The sequence below is a fragment of the Psammomys obesus genome, unplaced genomic scaffold (assembly GCF_907164565.1).
Source record: "Psammomys obesus unplaced genomic scaffold, mPsaObe1.curated_primary_1811, whole genome shotgun sequence".
NCBI classification, from domain to species: domain Eukaryota; kingdom Metazoa; phylum Chordata; class Mammalia; order Rodentia; family Muridae; genus Psammomys; species Psammomys obesus.
Window position 1 is genome coordinate 19163083 of NW_026592118.1, and position 23012 is coordinate 19186094.

Sequence of the window (23012 nt, forward strand, 5' to 3'; positions counted from 1 at the left end):
AACTGTCAATTGTTTTCTAATATTAGACTCTACAATGCTTTGTTTTCAGGATCTGAGGTAGGAGGAAGAAGAACTAGAAGGAGAATGAGGTGAATTATCATCAATGGTATCAGTTTTCCCTATAAAACGACTCTCAGAAGAAAGAAAACTTTAATTGTTGACACTATACTTTGATACAAAAATATGTGTATGTATGCATGTAGGTAGGTAAGTAATTTAAAGTTTAGGGACAGGGGAGAAAGCCCAGTGGTAGATGCTAAACACTCCTGAAGCTCTTGCACTTCAAATAAATAAATATTAATTAAAAATATCAAGCCCAGGTTTTCAATATTTCTTTAAACACTATTGAGCATCTTAGATGCGGTTCAGTGTGTACATCTGAAGCAGAGTGAGAGCCTACTGTCTACCATGTTTAGTTTAGCTTGCACAGGAGAATAAGAAAGGATGGCAGTAGTGAGACTCTGTTTGTGTGTGTGTGTGTGTGTGTGTGTGTGTGTGTGTGTGTGTGTGTGTGTGTATGGTGTTTTATAATGTCATGTGTGTCTGACAGCAGTGGTAAAAGAATGTTGCAAGCATTCACACTTCCATCACAGGGTGAAATGTGAACTCTTTGTCCTCATGGTATCTACGAGGCAAAAACCCAGCAAGACTGATGTCTGGGATTAAATGGATACAACTGCAGTTACAGGAGTCTCCTGGTTGCTTAATAAATACTATTTCGTCCTTAAATATATGTACACATACTCAGGGTCTCAGGCTTTTGAGAAAAGCAACTACTATAGCTAAATCTTTCACCTCACTCTTTCCCGTATCTGCTGATCTTGGATAGCTGTGGGGGGCCTGTGGCAGTGCATCTGGTTGTCAGGTCTGAGGAATGAGACTGATGAATAAGAACAGTTGGAGAAGTAAATGCTGAACTATTAGTTATGGTTAGCTAGGTCCCATCAACAGCTCATCAACATGCCCCAAAACCTTTTCCACGACATCTTCAGAATTTGCTATTTTCCTTCTCTTCTTGAACTTTGAATGGTTGACTAGAAAGGAGTATTAAATTTCATAAACAACTCTTGTAGCCTGGCAGATGCATTCTTATAGTGAATGGCATACGACAAACTCAATTGTTTCCTCTAGCAGTGATTTCCACTAGACCAAATGGTGAGTGCAGGAAGCTTGAAAGGTCTGAAGTTTTGACACTGCTTAATTGATCTACTTTTAGACACAATCCTTAACAATCTGAAATTCATATGACATTCACTAGCTCTATAGACATGTACAAAAATTACTTCTGTTAATCTCCAGGATAGACATAACAAGAAGATGTTAATAAATCCATTATGCAAAAAGAATTCTAGTTTAGAGACTTAGGTAACCTTCCTCTACCTGGGCCCCAGATAATGAATTCAGTTTGCTATACCAAAACCAGTATGTTTCCTGCTTTAAACATTCATGGTGCCTGCATGGAATGGAAAATGCACTAAATAGAATCTTCGAGGGTTTTACTTCCTTCTTAGCTTATTAAGATTTCGGAGGATTTCTGCTTATTTTCGATACTTATCCTAGTCTGTTTCTTAGACTAGGCTAACAAATGCAGTGTGTCTTTGCTATGAAAAAAAACAGACAGCTTGAGAGAAAAATCAGTGTTTCATTCTAGTTTAGATTTGTTAGAAATGCCTAAAACAAACATGGTAAACAGGAAGCCAAAAATGCAAAAAACATGGTTAGAAGGAAAGAGAAAATCAGCAGGATGTTCCCCAGGTGGAAGACCACACAAGTATAAAATAATACAAATGATTTTATTATCCATTCAAGTCCATTCATTGTTACATAAATATATGATATTCCTTTCAAACATCCAATTTGTTGCTTGGGAAGATAGGTTGATTTGCAATCCAGTAACAGGCTTGCATGGTCCATTCAAAGTCAAGTTTATCACTGTCTAGAAAAGACTGATTTAAAATAACAAGTCAGAGTGAACCCAGTCTGCCAATTGTCAACAGGATCACTAAGACTCTTGTGTTTTCCCATCTAATTTCCCAAGGTTCATACAATCCTTCACACACTCTGCTCTGCCTCAGCTTCTCAACCTTCTACCTCACTTTTTTGCTGGCATCTTTAAACTTCAGGTGTGTGAAGTGCCTTTCATTTTATTACTACATCATGCTTCCTCTTCTGCCACTTTACACATTCTCCTTCCTTTCCTGACCCTCAGACAACCCTCATGCAAACAAACTCACCTCAACTATGCATTTCTGTGCAGTCCTTTCCTGCAATTCTCAGCAAAATAAATCACCTAATGTTGTGAATACTGTAGTAACTATATCAGTGCTGATATATGTGAAGTATATTTGACTTTTATTTCTTTTATTTTTTTTTTTTTGGTTTTATAAAATGTAGTTTCATGTTACTCTGCTGTTGCATAGGGCATAACACTTTCACAAGGCTTTTTGAGGGGACCATGGTCAATGATTAGCAAACACACAATATGGTGGCCCAACTCTCTAAAGGACAATCACTGGACAAACTGGACACCCCCTCGCATGTGCGCAAATCTGCATGGAAAAGCACTAAGCTTTAGACTTGGATTTATTTCCCCTTTCTAACGTATTAAGAAAGGACACTTTAATTTACCCGGAGCAATGCTTATATTTTGGCAGCAACACGCTACTTCTATTTCAAGGTAAAGCGAATACCAGAGCTATGAAGGCAGGAGGTGTAAGTGAATTTTTATTGGGAAGGAAGTTGTCAACTTAAGCAACAGCAAATGAAGAATGCATAAGGAAACTCCCTGTTGTCACAGACAGATGTAACCTCCGGAATATGTGACACAGGAGACATTTCAGTCTGTAACCCAAAGCCTAGGTGCATTAAGCACTTTCCCATTCAAATTAACACTTCTGGATTCCTACTAAAAAGAAATCAGTTAATAAGAGCATAGAAAAGTTGCTTCTGAAAGGAACCCCCAAAAGAAGGTCAGGGAGGGAATGCAGAAATCAAGAATTTATTATAGTTGTTACTTTATATTATAATGAACTACATTTTCATATCTTGACAGTAATACAAAACACAGTCACTTGCAGAACTGGTTCAGATTACTTAATTACCAAATGGACTGTCAGTCTTCTACACAAGTGTCTGGAAGTTACTGGCGTTTATAGGAAATGAAGCTCTTGATGCTTTTCTACGGCAGTAACTGCACAGCAGGAAGGTCCAGACAACACAAACCAAGAGATAGAGTTTTCCCAAAGCTGTAGGGTGAAGACTATAGATAACAGTTGATCCCATACACATGATTGGGCTGCCTAGCTATAGAAAGTCCAAGAAGGAATGGAGATAAAGAAATCTTTTCTTGAGGGGAGGAAGGAAGGAGATCCTGGATGCCTTTGGTTTTCAGGCCCCTCCACTGCATCACATTTTTCTCCTGCACTGTCTGATGTCTATAACGTTAAGTTGTCTCTAAGCTGCTGCGTGATGAGGGTGCTTTTTGTGGGAGTCTTCATTCAGTGAATCAAGCTCCTCAATGGCCTCAGCAAAGCCATTTGGCCAGTGTGCAGGCAAGCTCTGGATTATTAAGGATCTCACAGTGAAAAACAGAAAAGTTAAGAGTCAGACGCAGGTGGACCGGACGTGAAGGTTGCATCTCTTTCTTGCTTATATCAAATGTCTCTTGACACGCCCCTTGCAAATCATCTATGATATGTTTTTGATTATCACCACAAGCTACTTCTGCAAGATACTGGAAATAATATTCCTTCATTTTCAGATAGAAGAACTTACTCTCTGAATTAGATGCATTGGCTATTAAATTCTTATCCAACAATTCAAGAACCATGATAGAGATGGACCTCAGCTCTGACTCCGATTTCTCCCAATAGTCACTGATCAGCTGCAACATTTTGTTGGCGGTGTCTGTCTTCTGATTGATGCTCGACATGACCCTTCCAGTGGACCTGCGGTCTTGTAAGCCACCTACCACAGGTTGGGCTCCTTGTTGGTCAGCTCAGCTCCCTGCTCATCATGGCTTTCATGCAATTGGCATGGTAAACCTCTGCCTGCTCAGCCAATTTGGCCATCTGAATCAGCTTGGTTTTCTCAATGGCACAGGGTGAGTGCCTAGACGGATCTGGAGTCCTTTTTCTAGTCTCTGTCCTTTATCTGTAATTATTTCTTTTTAGTTAATAAATTAATTTACTTTATACTCTGATTGCAGCTTCCCTTTCTTCCTCTCCTCCAACTCCTTCCTTTGTCCCCTCACCATCCTCCTTTCCTCCTTTTCTCCTCAGAAATGGAAAGGCATCCCATGTATAGCCACCCTCCTTGGCATTCCAAGTTGCATTAGGACTAGGTGCATCTTCTTCTGTGCAGCCCAGTTAGGGGAAAGAGATCCAAAGGCAGGCAACAGAGTCAGTTCCTGTTGTTAGGAGTCCCACATAAAGACTTAACTTCACAATTGTTACATATGTGTAGAGAACCTTAAAACCCTGCCCCACACATGCTCTCTGTTTGGTGGTTCAGTTTCTGTGGGCTCCCAGGGCCCAGATTTAATGATTCTGTAGGTTTTCTTGTGGTGTCCTTGACCTCTTTGGATCCTTCAATTATTCCTACCCCTCTTTTACAGGATTCCCTAAGTTTCTGCTGAATGTTTGGTTGTTGGGTCTCTGCGTGTGTTTTCATCAGTTGCTGGGTGAAGCCTCTCAGAGGACACCTATTCTCCATTGCTAGGGTTATCCTCAGAGATTCCTGGGAGTATCCATTGTCCTGGGTTTCTAGCTCTTCTCAGAGATGCACTCCACCAATCCAGTTCTCTCTCTCTCCCTCTGTCCTCCCCGGACTCAAAAAGAAATTGAAGATATTAGCAGATGGAAAGATCTCCCATGATAATGGATCTGTAGGATTAACATAGTAAAAATGCCCATCTTACTAAAAGCAATCTATAGATTCTACACAATTCCCATCAAATTACCAACACAATTCTTCACAGACATTGAAAGAAAAATTCTCAACCTCATATAAAAAAAAATCCTGAACAGTAACATAATTTCTGAAAGTAAATAATTCCTGATTTCAAGCTGTACTGCAGAGCAATATTAACAAAAATCATATGATACTAGCATAAAAACAGGCAGGTTGGTCAATGGAATTAAAATGAAAACCCAGTAGTACACACACACACACACACACACACACACACACACACACACCTATAGACATTTTATTTTTGACAAGCCAAAACTATACAATGGAAAGCATCTTCAGCAAATGGTGTGGCCTAACTGAATGTCTGAATATAGAAGAATGCAAATCAAACCATATCTATCACCTTTCACAAAACTCAAGTCCAAGTGGATTAAAGATCTCAACATAAAACTGGATACACTAAATTTGATAGAAGAGAAATAGAGGTCAAGGGAATAGCCCTGAACTCATCGGCACAGGAGACAACTTCCTGAAGAGAACAACAACAGCTCAGACACTAAGATCAACAATTAATACATAAGACCTCATGAAACCGAAAAGCTTCTGCAAGTCAAGGACACATCAATAGGACAAAATATCAGCCTACAGAATGGGAAAAGGTCTTCACCCTACATCCAACAGAGGACTAATATCCAAAATTTATAAAGAATTCAAGAAACTAGACATTACCAAACCAAAAAACCCAATTTAAAATATGGGGTATAGATCTAAATAGAGAATTCTCAACAGAGGAATTTCTAATGGCATTTCTAAAGAAATTCTCAATATCCTTAGTCACCAGGGAAATGCAGATCAAAACAACCCTGATATTCTATCTTACATCCATTAGGACGGCTATGACCAAAAACTTTAGCAACAGCACATGTTGTGAAGGTGTGGAGCAAGGGGAACAGTCCTCCATTGCTGGTAGGAGCATAAACTTGTACAATCCATATCATGGTTCAACCAAAAATTAGGAATAGTTCTACCTCAAGACCCAGCTATACCACTCCTGGGCATATACCCAAAAGATGCTCTACCATACAACAAGGACACTTGCTCAACCATGTTCATTGCAGCTTTATTCATAATAGCCAGAAATGGGAAAAAATCTAGATGTCCCTAACCAAATAATGGATGAAGAAAATGTGGTATATTTACACAGTGGAATATTACTCAGCTATTAAAAACCAAGCAAATGGATAGAACTAGACAAGATCATCCTGAGTGAGGTAACAGAGACCCAGAAAGACACACATGGAATGTACTCATTTATAAGTAGATATTAGCTATAAAGTCAAGATAACAGTGTTACAATCTAGAGACCTAAAGAACTTAAGTAACGAGAACAGCCCAAGGAAGGATGCTTGCATCTTAGAGAGAACATGAAATAGATTAGACATCTGGGAAGGATAGAGGGAGGGAACTGGGTAGAGAAATGGGTGGAGAGGGGAGCAGAAGGGATTATTTGTAATTCTTAACCTACTCTTTATGTAGGTGGGGAATTGTTTGATATTAAATTTTATTGGGAAAATATTAATTAAAACAATGGTTAGGTTTATTTATTTGATTAAATGCAGTCATGTGCTAATAGTTTTTGTTTTCTTCCTTATTCCTGTAACATTTGTTTTCTGTATTCTTTAACGTTACCATTGTGTGAATCTTCATTTTTGAGTTCTGGTTATAAGTCTCGGATCTTTTACAGCCAGCAGCAGAGTGCAGTTTGAGTACCAAGCAGTAGCTTGGTAGCTGGCTGCTAAATTAAACTAAACATTTGTTTTAAGGTTGTTCTTTGGACTATTGCAACCTGAATAAAATATTTTTGCTGTCTTCTATAATGTCATTTCAACACGTGCAGATTAGCAGAAAGATCTTAGTAAATCAGTGTTTGAGGGTCATAATTTCATCACCAAACCTATTAAGTTTTCATTTCCATCTTTAGAACACACTTGAACTTCATAGTGGATTAGTACAAACTTCAGGAACTTTTGAATTGTCTTTACTACCTGATGCTCAGTTATTAAAGAAATAAGTCATATAAGTTAATTTTAGCTTTTTCCTTAATAATTGTTGAAATTATATTTGATTTCTCTGTTTAAATTTTTTTTAAATGTTATGAAAATTATATAATTTAAAAATAAAGTGTTTCTTTTTCAAACCTTAGTAGCAATTCTTGACATGGAAAGGAAATAAATCTGTTCTAGAAATTGAATATATTTTTATTTATTCTCATGCTTAAGTTTGTTTCATTTTGGGGTTCTTCTACTGAAATCTTAACAAGATACAATCTTATAAGACTTAAAATTTTACTAAATTTATGTTTATATTTAATTGATAAATTATAAAGAATATCACCTCATTTCTTTACCTAAATTTAAAATATTTATTCAAAATATATAATTATCTACTACCTTAATAATACATGGTTTTAAATCTTCTTTTAAAAAGAATTCTTCAATGTGTCTAAAACATATGGAAGGATTAATGTAAAATATTGTCATTCTTAGTATATTCCTTCAAGATAATGTGTTATATTTTCCCTGTTTGTGTTTAGACAACATATATAAAGTAGGAAAGACACCATTAATATTTTGTGACTGTTGGGTCATTTGTCACTTCACAAGAGCAAACTCTGATTGCCGTTGACCATTCTGTGGCCATAGAGTCAAATATTGTTGTTGGATTTTTCCTACCTGGTTCATTAAGATAAATGTGCATTTGTAATCTAGAATTCTCACCTTTTAACTGCTGCATTGGGTGATATTTTAGCTAGAGAATGTCCCTTTTCAAAACTACTTTTTTTCCTGGCTTTAAAAATCCCAGTGTTCACACCCTTATAGGCATGCTTTTGCGGGGGGGGGGGGGGGGGGAGGGGAGGATAAGTGTCATTTTCAAGATTTTAAAGAAAAACTTCTCTTTCAAAACGAAGTGCTTAAGAACCTTAAAATCTTCTGTGATTCTGTGACAACAAAGGTACAGCAAAGTCTTGCCTAATTGTACGGTATGTGCTACCTATGTGTACCTTTTTATAGCTTACCGACATCAGCTCTTGTCTGTGTGTCTATACAGAGCCCACTGGAAAGGATTCTGAAGTGCTACCGACGTCAGCATTGAGAACTCTCTCGTTCTTTCATGTTCCATTTTACTTAGGTCACTTGTATCTGTGTAAGCTGTTTGTTCACGGTATGTTCATTCTCGGATGCACTCCTGGAACATGGAATGTTTACATTATGAGATATTTATATAAACCACAAAATGGTTTGTTTAATATTTCGGTGTCCTTAACAGGACTTTAAGTGAATACCCATGCATTGCTTTCATTTCCTCTCTTACTAGTTTAGGGTAATAATTTGAGTGAACCCAAAATATGAGGAGAATATTTTTAAACTAAAAATACAAGAAATTATTTATTTCAAAAAAAGTATGTGTTGGTGACGTAAACAATGGCTGGCTGAGCAATAAACTATGATCTGAAGCTTTGGATCATCCAATTTATAAACTGATGAAGTTGTCATATATCTTGAAGGACAAACAAATGTCCTCTGCTTTGAAAGTCAAACATTTTTTTTTCTATGTTTATCCTAGGGAAAAAAAAAATCTATTATTTCATTGCTGGGTTTCACTATAGTGGCATTCAGAGCCTAAATCCTAGATTTATATATAAAACTTTCTACAGACATGAAAACCCACATCAGGAACCAATGTTTTCTCAGTTTTGTTGAGCCTGTTAATTTACAGGGAGGCTTAACACAATTAGGTTTTTTTTTGCTTATTGTGATAACACTTGCGGTGGCTCTTAGATTTATTGTCCATAGACACTGTCAGCTATCCCTGAAGTTACTGTCCATTTTCCTTTTTCAATGTTCTACCTCCTACCTCACCTCTGAGCTAAATTCTTCTGTTGACCTATGGGTGCCTTTCAGGGATCAAAGTTTGGTTTTCTGTAATGCAAATTGGGGTAGATGTGAAAGGAGAATACTGTGCTTCTTGTTTGTGTCATCTTTAAATGGAGCTGTATTCAGGCAGCTTTTGTTCTTGTGACTCAACGAATCTCTGAAGAAGCAGCTCTCAGTATTCGCAGCTTGTGTTTACAAGTGTTTTCTACCTCATATCCCTCAACCAGGAGGTGAAGAAAAAAAAAAACCTACAGGGAAGGATATAAAGAAGAAAGAAACATAGGAAAGATAAGGTGCTTGCTGAGGAACTCCACCCCTTCTCTTTCTTTGACACTTATATGCTAGGAATCCAGCAGTGGGCAAAGGGCACAGGCTATCATGTAGCCCTGCTGAAGACCTGGTGTATATAGGCAAAGGGCCCAGTGCCATGACATAGTATTTCAATGGCCCTTGGGGTGATGTCTGCATCCCTAAAGGCAGTTTATGGGATGAAATCTGTTCCCCTTGCCAAGAAAAAGAGAGGAAAAGATACACACACACACACACAGAGAGAGAGAGAGAGAGAGAGAGAGAGAGAGAGAGAGAGATTGAACTCCTAACCTCTTTTTGTCTCTATCTAATATGAACTTATTGGCGGAAATGAGGGCTTTGTAGATGTAATGAAATTAGAATGTGTCAATAGGTGGGTCTCTCTTAGGATGATCTTTTTGTGCACTGTTTAAAGATCGTTCTTGTATTCTGCATCATATTTTGTAAACAGTCCATGCAACACTTTCTGATTGATTTTATAACTGAGCTGAGGCAGGAGAAAATAGACATGATGCAGCAAGAGGAACTCTGGGAAAGAATCTGAGGCACAGGAGATTCATCAGCCAAACACAAAGACAGATGTAGGGTACTGAGGAAAGGTAATAAGCCACATGTCAGATCATAGATTAATATAAACGGGTTAATATAAGTTATAAGAGCTAGTTGGAGAAAAGTTAAATCTAAGGCCAACCTTTCATAATTAATAAAAAGTCTCTGTGTCATTAATCAGGAGCTGGCATTTCACAGAACGTCCTATTATAGATCCCTTAATGCAGCATGTCTGGTATATTTAAAAGAAGGTCATGTGAAGAAAGAAGCAGAAAGTGTACAAGGAACCACTGGGGTTGCTCTAGTCAGTTTAAACAAGCATGCAGCCTCTCCTCAATGTGAAGAGACATAGCCTGCTATCACCTTGGATAGACTTCTAACCTAAGACACACAGAAGGGTATGTTTCTGCTGTTGAATCCACTCATTTGGTGGTGTGTTATTACAAATTACTTAATGTTAATTCTGTGACTTTTTTTTTATTTGGAATCTCTGACACCTTTTCTCTTTCTGCTCTTCCTGAAATGATTCACTTTTCTAACCTGTTTTTTATTTAATATGAACAGATCACTTTTGGCACATTTCATATGACTTCATACATTAAATTTAGTATGTCTTGTATTCCTCTCCCCTCTCTTCCTTCTCTCTCTCCCTTCCTCTTTCTGCTCCTTCTAGATTTTCTCTCTTCCTGCTGATCTTCTTTTCTTCTTTCCCCCTCCTCTTCCTTCTTACCTTCCTCTTAACCTTTTGTTTAATCTCAAATTATTTCATCATTCTTTTTTCACTAGTGCCTGTAATTCTAGCACTTGGAAAGCAATGACAAGAAAGTCAAGAGGACAGGATCATCCCTTCAGAATATACTGAGATCCAGTCTAGGCTCAATTACAATAAATTCAGTTTCAAAACATTTTTGAAATAAAAAACCCTATGCTATATTTGTGGGTGTTTTCTCCTCTGTCATGAAGTAGGTAATTTAGTTATTTACATCAGCTTTTTCTTGTGTCTAACTTTACTAAGTGTCCAGTGAACTTTGGTTATTTAATTATGTTGGCCCATGACTGTAACTTCTACAAAATTCAATTGCTAGGTTTTGCTTCTGCATGAAATCAGTCAACTGGAAGGCTGAAGGGCAGTGTTTTGTGTGTAGCTACACATACAACTTTCCTTAAAGAAGGAATAGGTGAGTAAATAAATCTCTCATGTTCTACAGTGAAGCGTGCCTGCCGGCCTAAACCTCTCAGTAGTGTGCCTGTCCTCCCACATACTGGCTTTTCCCCTTCTCATACCCACGTATGTTTTCCCACCAATTTCTGTCTTAATTTCTGTTAGAAAGCTCATGACTATCTCTATTCTGTTTACCTTTGTTGTATATTTAAACAGTAATTACGGTACTACTCAGTTATCAAACAAACAAACAAACAAACAAAAAAACAATCCAAACCAAACAAAACCCAAGAATCTTTATTCAAAGGTTCTGCCAATAGTTTTAAACCAGCCTCTCTTCCTTCTACTCCCACCTGGTGCTTTTTGAGTGAGAAAATTGCTACTTTGTTTTACCACACTAGTTTTTGTTTTGTTTGTTTTTACTAGGAAGATTTGCCCTTTAGGAAAAGGGTGCTCGTCCTGGTAGTTCTCAGCAGACCTTGCTTGAAATCCTTGTTCTAAGATGTTACTACACATGAGAAATTTAAAAAATCCTAAAAATTAAAAATACTGTTTGTGGTGCAGAAAAGCCCATAACCCCTCATTTAACTCTGGGTCCTCATTCCTTACCCAAAGAATGAGAAAATGAAAGTTGAATCCTTCCTCTCATTTTTTGTTTTTTAAACTATCTTGTTTGTTTTTGAGGGATAGTCTTTTGAGATAACCCAGGATGGCCTTGAATACTTAATCCCTCTGTCTCCGTCCCTGGGTGTTAGCATTCTTTCTATAATGCTAGAATATCTTGTTTAAGTAGATGTATTCACTTTTATACATGAGCCACCTCTGCTAATATTTTATATTCATACAGTTACATAAATATCAATATTGTAAGAAAGAAACATTTAAAATCATTTTTAAGGCATACAGCAAAATAATTTCATAAGTGATTTTGTTAAGTCATTTGAAAAAAAAGTCTCAATTTGCTCACACAATTCTGTCTATTCAATGTCACTCATGGTTTCAATGTGCACTGTGCTCTTTCATTTAATTAACTAACAAGAATGTAGGTGTTCAGTATCAAAACTTTTCAGTCATTTACTAGTCTTGAACTTTAAGTAACTAACTTCTTTGGGAATATTTTTCTTTATCACCGGGCAGTATAATTACCTTTCAAGTGGAGTGAATCAGTAGCTTCGTTGACATTTTAATGGGTTTTAAGTGGATCCTGACCCTGACCTTATCTTATTTGTATGTGAATTTCCGTAAACCATTAGGCCTACATTCTTCATTCAGTTGAACATTCTGTGGAACAAAGTTGGCTCTCTATTCACCTGCCTTTCATTGCCTTTGTCATGATAAACTAGAATTTATAAGTCAAATTATAATTTAGTGTAAAAATTGTATATATTTTTTAATTATAGCATAAAAGTATTGCTGAGTCCATTTTAAAACTGAGCATTTGAACATTCCATTTCTAGTTTCAAGAGTGGCCTCTGTCTAATGTATAGTCATTTCAATGGAAGTGCAAGCCACCTTATCTTTCTTTACTGTGAGTATTTATAGTTTCTTTACATGGTAACTGGTCTCTGTAAATAACTTATTATAAAGCCCTAGCCATCTTCATTTCTGTATGTATAGTAAAAGCTAGATTCAAAGCAAATGCACCTAAGCGGGGGGTTTTATAGTCACTGTTTTGTTGTGATAACTAATAACTGGCAAAATTATAACCTTAGTTTAGAAGGTATCCTTAATTTTCTTCTGTATGAAAAACAATATAATCTTCTAAATATGTTTCTGCTTGATTATATTAAAATGTGGTTGAATAATTCTTTACTTCAAAATTACGTTAAGGTTTTTAATCCTAGAATTGAAGGTGGGCTTTTGTCTCATAAGACGATCCTGGTGAAATGCTAGCACAATAATTTGAATGCTCAGAAGAGTCTCAGAGAGAACCCATATGGGTTAATCACCACACCAAAGCTATCTCCATTGTCACTTCTGATCTATCTTTGTCCCACATCTCAGTGAACAAGAGAAATATTCTCTCTTCATTGTTTTGGAGAACTAACAACAATTATATCAAAATAAGTATCTGTCATTTGACATTACATAAAAATTCAGAGATGATTTGCATTTATAAGATAAGGACAAGGTTGATAGCCATATAATTCATCCTCTAGCTCCCAAACTTTGTGTATATCATATGTATTATTACATCTGATTAATATATATTTATATGTGAGTATATATATATATATTTATATGTGAGTATATATATATATATATATATATATATATACATATGAATCTCCATGTCAAATATAGTTTTGTTTCTGTTTCTATACTACATTTAAAAAAAGTTTAACTTTCAATTTAATTAAATCTACTCCTTAGGTATTAAACAAGAAATTTAATGCTACATGTATGATCTAAGGCTGAGGACACAATCTGAAAAAAGGAGTTTATCACTTTGCATCTTGTGTAGCAGTGATTCAAATCCCCATCTATCATTCCTCCAAAACTTGCATGGTGAATCATGCTTTACTTTAGCTCTTTACACTTCGCAGCTTTAAAACTCCATAATATTCTCACTTTAGGATCTTCAACCTAGCCACAGAGGAAGACAATGCAGCCAGTCCTGATGAGACCTGATAAACTAGGGTCAGAGGGAAGGGGATGAAGGTCTTCCCTATTAGTGGACTTAGAGAGGGGCTTAGGAGGAGAAGAGGGAGGGAGGGTGGGATTGAGAGGGAATGAGGGAGGGAGAGAGCTACAGGTGGGATACAAAGTAAATAAGCTGTAATTAATATAAAAAAAATAAAAAAAAAGAATCTTCAATCCAAGACTCCCGGTGCCCCTGTGCCCAGGTTCTCTGTCCTCCTTGCTAATGTTTGTCCTACTAAGTAGTACCTAAGATCTCTAGAGGTATTTTAATACAGCAACATGGATGCTCTGCTTAAGGGGTCACATCCAAAGACCTTCTAGGTCTATGTGATCCAGTTAGAATGTAGACATACTACAGTATGATCCAGCTGGAATACAGACACACCCTTAGCACACACCTTTAATCCCAAATAATGAAGGTAAAGTTAGTTTATAGAAGGAAGCAACCATATTTGAAAGTGACATCTAAATGAGGGGCTGACAACGTGAGGAATCAGAGAAAGATTTAACAGAATGAGTCAGAGACAGGATACACCCAGTTCTCACAGAACAGGACAGGAAGAAGAGACTACTTTACAGCAGCTCAGGGAGAGAGATTTAGAGTTTTTACTGAGAGTTTCTTACTGGCACAGTTTTACAGAGACAGGCTGCAAAGAGAGCACACTAGACATGGGTGAAAACAGGAGCCAGAGAATGAGAAAGAGCCAGAAAATTAAACATATTACCAGAATTAGTTTGAGGCCAGAAGAACAATTCAGTGAGAAACCAAGACATCCCAAGAGAAGCCAGTTTGAATCAGTCAGCTTTCAGAGGAGTTTAGGCCAGAACAGCTGAATTGAACCAGCCAGTGAGAGTTCAAAAATAGTTAGACAGGCTTGGAAATGGTTCTCATCTCATCACCTCATCACAGGAAATAAAAACTTTTTTTTTCTTGCTTCAAAGATTTGGTTTGTTGTATTTAAGCTTTTTGGTTGAATGCCATTGACTCTTTTTGGTGTGGACATTTCTTTGTTGGGTGTCATGCTGATGTTATGTGCCCTGTAAAATTTATGTTATTCTGCCAGTATTAAGTAACTTCTCATTTCTGAACTACTCAAACATTTTTCCCCAATACCTGCTCTTGGGGAACATATCTCTAAGTCACTCTGCAGTGAATACTTTCAGATATAAACTGTCTTCCCATACATGACAGTATGTCTAAGGATTAATTCTTCTGGCTTATTTTATAGATAGAAAAGTGATGTTCCCAGAGTAAACACTTTAATCGGGACTACATAGACTATGCACTTATGAAATCAAAGAGCTGGAATTTGTTCTTTAATGAGTCTCTGTTCACGGCTTGTGCTTATGCAGTTTCAAGGCCTGCCTACCCACACAACTTTACATACACTTCTGTAAAATTGGAAGTTTTGACCTGATGAAAACGAAAGTTTCCTGTCTCAGCTGCAGACAGCGTGGCCCCCCTTTGAGATTTGAATTTCAGTTTTCAGTTGTCCCAGATTGCACTGTGTCACTTTTTGATCCCTGCTCTCACCTACTCCAGGCCTTTTTTCCCAGATCACCTTGCTTTCTTCTAACCTGGTTCCCAAAGCTCTACTTTTCCTTCTCATACTAATACTTGTGATTTTCCCCGCCCCTCTTCATTTTCCATTCACTTCACACTTGTCTTGGTCAGATTCAGCAAAAGCCAATGGTATGGCATTCATTAATGAAGTGCCTTCAGGAGCCAGTGCTCAAGAACTTGGAGCAAGGGTGGGAGGCGTAGGAAGGTAGTAAAGCCATGGTGAGAAGTTAGCTGTAGTATGGCTGCATGAGCTCTGGAGTGTTCGTTACACCCTACAAGTGCCCCAATCAGAGAGAAGAGGCTAGTTCACAGGGAAGCAACCAGTCTTTCCACACTGTTAGGTGGTACTAGACAGATTCTACTCCAAGTCTTTAAAACTCTCCCCTCAATTACCAGAGGTTTTTGTTGTTGTTATTGTTTGCTTTCATTGTTGTTGTTCTTTTAATGTGTGAAAATGGATCTATAAGAAATTCCTTCATTACATACTACAAGTGTTTAATGTACTGAATCTGGACTCTCACCCACCATGACACTTCCTATTTGTCCTATTTTCTTTGCTGTAACCACTTGACTAACTGGTAGACAAGGAACACTTAAGCTTGATACGAACAATGCAGGAAACAGACTACTAAGACAGCCTCCTTGAAAATAGAAAACTAAATCAGAGACAATCCATATGTGTGTGGAAACACTGACTGATACTTGCATGACAAATCTCTCCAAAATTACTTCTAGACCACTGCCCATTTCAAAGCCCAAACTAACATAGACTTACATAAAACTGGAATTTTTGATGTGATGAAAATGACAATGTCCTGTCTCAGCTACAGACAGCTGGCACCCTTATGGAGAGTTAAAGTTCAATTTTCAGTTATCCCCTGGCCATCATGAACATGAACACACCACCATAGTAAGGTGTAACTAGCAGCAGAAGTCGAGACCCAGAGAACACAATTATAGTCTTTTTTTGGAGCCATACTGAAATTGTCCTATGACTCTTGACACATCAATTCCCGCAACTGAGGGCTAAGCAGCTGTTGCCCAATGAAGTAAATACAGAGATTGTACTTTGTCTTAATTACTCAGTTTCCATTGTAAAAGAGAGGTAGTGAATTAGCACAGGCAAACATAATCAACAAAGCTTAAAATCTGCTTACCTCAGATTCTATGTGCTTAAACCACAAATAAAGGTCAATTCTCAAACCTCCAAGCAATCTTCATATTTACCATCACTTGCTAGGAAATCTCACACTGTCAATCGGACCCTCTGTCTTGTTCACTTGGCTAACTTTCTTTGCCTGTCTTCTGACTCTTTTACCCAGGTGTCCATGTCCAATTTAGCATTTGTTTCTAAATAAACAAGTTAATGTGTCTTGTAAGTATCTGCCAACAGAGATTTCCTCATTTTTCACCATTGGGAAGAAAAAATCCCATTATTTTACTAAGCATTCAATTCAAAGAGAAGTGCTAATGCTTACAGATTAATAGTTATTCTCAAGGTATTTTAAATGCATTGTTAGTGTTGGAGAAAATTGTAAGCAGAGAGCAGGCTTGTACTCATGTTAATACGGTTATATTGACAAAAATCTAAACAATCATAATCACACTGCTCTCTAAGAGCCCCTGTTCTAAATAACAGACTCATTTTTTTCTCTTCCATGGTCAGCAAAACCTGACTGTTCCTCACAGCCTGCCTGCCTACCCTTTCCTAGCTGTCCCAGACAGTCTATTGCAGAAACTGGCTGAGTCATGTCTCTCTGCAGCTACTCAGTAATGAGCCATCTCTAGGGACCTTGCGAAGACATGCCAGAGATCCGTGTTTGATCTCCACCCAGTTTCTAGTCATGCCTCAGGCTGTGCCCACATAACTGAAATTTCCATCGCATTGCCCTGCTCAGCAGGACAAAGGGAAATTCTACAGAGTTGCTACTTAATGTTACTCAATAAATCAGTAACAGAAGCAATGAATGGAATGGAATGAAAAATTCTTGGCTCTTAGCCTTAGAACCACTTCCTTCCTGAAATCAAAGAGTGGTTAGTTGGTGGGCTTGCAGGAGCCATGGCCAAAAGACAGTTTTGAGCAATTGCTACTACAATGAAAAATGTGAAGTATACATAGAGCTTTCAAGAGACGAATCCACAACTTTTCCCCTCCTTGCGGTATCTACTATATAACGACCCAGATCTACCCAGTGAGCAAATATCTGCCCACCTTCAATGTTTAAACAAAGCAGTTCGTGAAATGAGTTTGTGAACATATAATTGGACACAGTAACTCACTCAAATATTTCGCGTACGAAATACATTTATGCTCGTTTCTTTAAAATAACATTCTACTATTTTTGTCATGGGAAAGCTTTGAAGAGAAAATTACCGCTGCCAATTTAATAAATGTCTTTTGTAAACATTAATTAAATAATAATAAGATGCTGGAAATACAAAAAAATGAAGAATCTATTCATTTATTTGTTTATTTTTCCAAAATATATTTTTATTGCTTACTTGGAAATTTCGCATAATGCACCCTGATCACATTCGGGTCCCAGCCCTTCTAATCCTTGTAACTTCCCACCAAAAATAGAAGAAGAAAAGAAAATACCAAGTCCAGCTTGTGTTTGCCATATACTCCCTGGAGCATGGTCAAAGCCCCAGTGGGCAGCCCTTTAAAGAAAACGGAGTCCTTCTCTACCTCCACCCCCACCCTTGCAGAAGCCATCAGCTGTGAAGAGCCCCACTTCAGCACCCCTATCACAATTTTCAAGAGTTCTCTTCAATGGCTTCCTGTCTGGACTCTTTCCTTTTTGGCTCGTGGGGTGGGGTGGGGAGGAGAGACAATCACAGAAGCCTTCTGGGTCTCCCTCATTCTCAGCCGTGAGTCGACTGTGATAAACACCACTGCGAAAGAAGCTTCCCTCTCCTTTTCAGTCAGTGGCAGCTCAGATCGCGGACTGCCACGTGGCCTCCGGCAGCAGGAAACCCACAGCCCTCAGGTCTCTGGTGGCAATACAGACCTCGGAGATCAACACAGCCCTGGGGCGAAGCATGGACCACAGACACCATCATGGCCCTCGGAAGCAGGACAGGTCACACACATCAGTCTGACCTTCCTGCAGCAGCTCGGCGCATGGACATCAACATGATTCAGGCAGCACTACAGACCGTGGACTCTCACCTGGCCTCTGGTAGTAGAACGGACCGCAGATACGTAGATGATCTCTAGCAGCAGCACAGACCTCGGACGTCCCCATGGACCAATGGACATCAGCATATCACCTGGCTGTAGCGTGGATCATGGATACCAACATGGCCTTTGGGAGCAGCAAGGACCATGGAAATCCTTGGAGGAGGCTCAAAGCCAGAAAATGAACCGTTCTCCATTCAAACACTCTCTTGTTGCTCAGAGCCAGGACAGTCCTGCCGTGGGCAGTATATTCATGGTCAGAACCTGCTGGCCCTAATGCTCCTCTGTCCACAGCAGTCTTCTCCTCCACCTGTCACTGCCATCGAGTCTCTAGTCCCACCTCTATCGATTGTTCATGGGATGCTCTGTCCCTACGTCTTTCCCACCTCTCCATAGTGTATTTGTTTATAAAAGTGACATTGCAAACTGCTGTGTATTTCCACCCCCCCAAAAAAAAGGTATTTCCCCCCCCCCAAAAAAAAGCTTTATTCATTGTATCGAGTGGTCCGGTTCAAGGTTTTCTAGTTTCTGAAGCACCGTAAATACTGTAATGTCACTAAGACTCTTCTTGGCTATTCTGCTCTTGCCCAGAGTTAGGGTGATCTTGGGACAAGGCAAGATCCAAACAAGCCCGAGGACGCCACACACCACTAGACCCTCTGTGCTGGCAGACCCAGGCTTCACCGGGCATGACCAATGTGCTCTCTGTGCTCCGCACACAGAGGGTCAGAAGCGGTGGCTCCAGGCTGAGGACCAGCACACTTACACTGTTTGGTTCCCACGCTGCACCTATCATCTTAGTCTCTGGTTTTTCAATTTTCTGCACATGCAGATCTTCTCTGCCATCTTTCCTTCCATTTTCATAAGACCGCTTTTGAAGATGCATCTTCCTAAAAGACTTTTTTTTTTTTCTTTTTCCTTCAGTTGTTCCGGAAACACTGTTAATTCTCTAGCACTCCAGCTCAGGTTTGGGTTCTGCTGGCTCCAGCCAAGCTCCTCCTGAGCAGCTGCCTGGCTGATGGTCAAAAATCAATTCTCTTTTTTTGAACTCCCCTATCAGTGGACTAGGAGGGAAGGGGGAAAGGAGGGTGGTATCGGGAGGAGATGAGGGTGGGGGCTATAGCCGGGATACAAAGTGAAAAAAAATGTAATAAAGAATCAATTCTTTTATCCTTTCTTTTCCTCATGACTTCTTTCAAACAAAAATCAGACTTCAGAAACGGACAATTTCCTTTCAGATAAGAAAACTGATCCACATTGTTGTCCCCTTTTGCTTTTCTCCATGAGTCAATGCAGCTCCTGACTTTTGAAAGCTAACGTCCATTTTCTTAAGTGACACATTTGGTCCCCAAATACCCTAAGGCCACAGAATCTGATGTCCCATTCACTCTCTGCCACTGTCACCCTTGGTCTTACCCCTGACTAAGCTGCTGCCTACATCTAGCAGATATTGCTAATGAATTGCCGGTACTTTCTACACAGTTTTTTTGTTTTGTTTTGTTTTGTTTTGTTTTGTTTTGTTTTTAAGATAGTGTAATCAGAGCCGTGGTTCATGGGGGCTGGTAAGAAAACTCTAGTCTCTTCCACTATGTAGTTATTCAACTGACTCCATCGGGTGTTTCTCTGCATACAGTGAATCTGTATTCAACTTCCCTATTTAAATGCTAGGTGATTGTTTATTTCCTATAGGATAAGAGATAAGCTTCTCCTCACAGTAATGGCCATTCCAGTGTGACCCTAATTATCCAGTTTTTCGTGGGTTCAGGCTCAGGGCTTTGCACTGCTCTCAGCACATGGTGACTTCTCTTGCCTCAGTTCCTTCCCTTTGATTTCTTCATTCCCTAAAGTCACTCTCAACTATACCAATTCTTTTTCCTAAGTTTTAATTTCATTGAACTAGTAACATAGGTTAACACCTTCTTTTACTTCTTTTTGTATAGTTTTTCCTAAACTTAGAGATGTTTTAGAGTGAAAACTCATGTTTTATTTCCATTGGTGATTTTGAATGTATACCTTATTAAGATGTCCACCTGGCTCTATAAGCAAATGATCATCAGGAAGGATCCACAAAGCCTTCTGTTTTTCATGGTATCAGAATGTGCCCATGAAAGCTTTCAAAGGAGGGAAGCAAACAATAGCCCCACCCTGTTCTGATGCCTTTGAACTAACACAAAGACCAGTGTGGCACAGTAACTCTAAAGATACAATAGTGGTCTGTATACCTTGGAGGCACTCAAAAGCTCTCTAAGGACTTAAGGCCCATTTAACAAGAGAGAAATCATCCCAGTCCTGTAAATCTACCTAACTTCTCAGATATAGTAACATCATGGATATTGGAGAAGTACCTATCACCACACTTTACGAAAACAGCATAATCCCTAGTTGCATTCTAAATAGTTACCATTATCCCCACATATAAGAGTAATTCTCATCACTCATGAAAAAAACATCTCTTTGAAATAGAGATGGTTACAGAAAGACACAACCAATCAAAATGCATGGCTATAGAACCCAGTCATAGTTAATACATCAGTACCATGACTTCTGTAGCTAAGGTTCAAGGATTGTTGTGGAAGACGGGGCAAAAAGACTGAGATTAGGAGGAAGAGGAAGTTTGTTCTGAGATACTGTCACTGAGAAATGTCAAAGGATACACCCATGAAGACTCACGGACATACCCTAAACAGGATATGAAGAACACAAATAGATTTGCTAACATGGAACGATGAAGCCTCACTTGTATAGATGAAGAACTACAGGCCATTAGGAAGTGCTGGGAACATAGAGCAATAGTCTTCCCTAGGGAGAAACATAAGAGATTATCCAGTACCAAGTGGGCAGCCCTGAAGATGTAAGGCACTGAGCAGACTGTATTTATACATTTAGAAATACATATATATGTATATACGCATATATATATATATGTATATATATGCATACATATGATAACAATTCAAAAAAAGAGACCATGAATTTTGAAGAGAGTGTAGCTGAGGGAATATGGAAGGGTTAGGAGTGAGGAAAGGAGAAGGAGAAGCAATGCAAATACTTTATAATCTCATTAATATTTTTTTATAAGATACAAAGGCAAAGCCAGGATGGACATTAACACTTCCAGTTAAGTACGGGGTCAATGAGTCGAACAAAAGGAAGTTTTGCCACGCCAGCTGTTCAAGTGCCATCACTTCATCTCTTCTTACATTTGCTGCAATGTGTTGACAGCTGCAAACCTGCCTGGGAATGACCTGACTACTAATTATCCTTACAGAAGAGTTAGAATAACACCAAGAAACATCAGCGATTACGGGAAGGTGATCGTAGACATAGCTGTAAGAAAAAAGAGACATGATTAACATTTCTCTGTAGTAAAGACAGAGGGACCACATATCAAGCATGCGTGCAGTATTCTTCTACTCATCAGGTCTTGAAAACTGTTTGATGATGACCTACTTCATGTAAAATATTATGCTAGGCAGAGGTGACACAAAAGGCAATTGTACCTATCCATTCTGGAGACAAAAAATAAGTACACAAAAATTTTGAAACTGTACTTTAACAAAATTGGAAAACAATAGCTTGTTGTTCAGCCCTAATCTGAGATTTGTGGTGAAGAAAGCATTGAAGGATATGCTCTAAGCTTTGGCTTCGGGAAAGTTTATTTTAATGGAGAGCTCACATTTAAGCTGGATACAAAGGTGGTAGTTATGTAAGTGAGGGTGGAAGTCAGAAGTCTAAATTCGGAGAGAAACTTCTCCAAAGGCCCTTTGTGTGTGTGATGAAATATATAACCAAGGATAGGAAGAAGGCAGGGATGTTTGATGGTTAAGCTATCAACTTGACTGGACCTGGTGTCAAAGAAGATAAGTTGCCAGACATAGCTACAAGGCATTTTCTTGACCAGGTAATTTAAAGTGAGAAGATCTACAGTAAATACAGGTGGTCCTTCTGGGGGGCAGTCCATAAAAAAGAATGACCAAAGAAAAGTGTGTTTTGATCCATCGCCTTTACACGTAGCTATGAGTTCATCTATTCTTTTTTCTATTGCCGCCGCTCCAACCACTGCCACTGCTACTATTCTTTGTTGCTGTCAGAAACCAAATGCTCTGTGCTTCTAATAGGGACTAAAGACAAACAGCTCTCTGGAAATCCTCCAGGGCTTCAGCACCAAGTTGAGAAAGCTCAGACACACACCTGCATGGACATATCAACTCTCTAGTCTTATCCCTTCTAATATGAAAATAGCTGTTTTTGTATTGCCCTGACAGTATTGCAAAAGCCAATCTAATAAATCATTTAGTATATGATCATTCTGTTAGTTCTATTCTTCTAGAGAAAGATAGTTCATGAGAATATAAGAATACGCTCAGAAAGTAGATTAAGATGACAGGAGAGATTTAGGGATTGTTTAGATTTTTCTATTACTGATATTTTGTATTTAATTATACAATAATGACCAGAACTTTCCAGTAATCAATGGTCAGAATAGTAAGGAGATCAACTGATTTCCTGTATGGGCTGTGCACACAGAGACAGCAAATGAAACCTTTGGACGAAATCAACCCCAGGTGAAGACTCTGGGATACAAAGGGCATGACTAAGGAGGATAGGAACTGGAGGCTGACATCTAAGAGCAGAGGAGGAATCAGTTAAGCCAGCTAGGAATACATGTGATGTAATTTACTACCTGGAAAAGTTTGCACGAAAGCAAACTAATCACAGTGTTTGAGCTGATTGGATTGAGAATACCTAGAAGAT

The 23012-nt window shown here is 38.6% G+C and overlaps 1 pseudogene; it reads right to left on the reverse strand.

Annotated features, from left to right (window-relative positions):
- Positions 1–3299: 3299 nt before the first annotated feature.
- On the reverse strand, positions 3300–17382 carry LOC129681017 (14-3-3 protein theta-like; annotated as a pseudogene).
- Positions 17383–23012: the final 5630 nt, after the last annotated feature.